Source organism: Charadrius vociferus, unplaced genomic scaffold (genome assembly GCF_000708025.1).
Source record: "Charadrius vociferus isolate BGI_N301 unplaced genomic scaffold, ASM70802v2 scaffold1070, whole genome shotgun sequence".
NCBI lineage: Eukaryota > Metazoa > Chordata > Aves > Charadriiformes > Charadriidae > Charadrius > Charadrius vociferus.
Window position 1 is genome coordinate 253,582 of NW_009646246.1, and position 821 is coordinate 254,402.

General features: G+C 63.3%; 1 protein-coding gene across 1 annotated transcript in view; it reads left to right on the top strand.

The window, feature by feature from the left end:
• The window catches only part of SRCIN1 (SRC kinase signaling inhibitor 1), a 68,534-nt gene that overhangs the window by 59,687 nt on the left and 8,026 nt on the right, over window positions 1-821 (top strand). The window lies entirely within an intron of this gene.

The window sequence follows — 821 nt, forward strand, 5'->3', positions numbered from 1 at the left end:
TCGCCTGTCTCCCGGCAGGAGCACGGTGCCGTGGGGATGGGCAGCACGGAGCGGTTGCACCCTGCCGGACCCCTCGCCGGGTCCGGATGCTTCGTGCCTGGTTCACCGTCTCTCTTCAGCACTTCCACCCCGTCTCGGGCTTTAAGCCAAACTCATTTGTTTTTTTAATACTGCGTAGCTTCAGCTGGAGGTTTGTTGGGTTTTGTGCAGAGGGCACCCCGCAGAGATCCCACCCGAGACGCCGTCCTGAGGCTCTGAAACCCCCCCAAGCTGGCTGTGCCCCATGGCCTCCCCTGTTGGCTGCGGTCAAGGTGCCCCAGTGGGTCGTGGATGGTTTTTCCCACTGGTTGTCCCCCAAGAGGCAGGGGGACCAGTGATGCTGCAGGCAGGGGGACCAGTAATGCTGCAGGCAGGGGGACCGGCGATGCTGCAGGCAGGGGGACCGGTGATGCTGCAGGCAGGGGGACCAGTAATGCTGCAGGCAGGGGGACCGGCGATGCTGCAGGCAGGGGGACCAGTGATGCTGCGGGCAGGAGGACCAGTGATGCTGCCGGCAGCAGAGGGATGGAGATGCCTCCATGGCTGATGAGAACAGCCGATGTTTTGCTCTCTGCCAACGGTTGCCCAACCCTGGTCCTGGCTGACCCTGGCAAACATCCCTGCAGGCACGGGCTGCGTCGTCGTTGTCTCCAAGCCTCCCTCCTCCAACCCCCCGTGTTTGACTCCCCAGGTGTTTCAGAGAAGCTCTGCCTCCCCTTTCCTTCCCAAGCTCCGTTACGATCCGCTCGTGGCTGCCGTCTCCCCTGGGCACGCAGACTTGT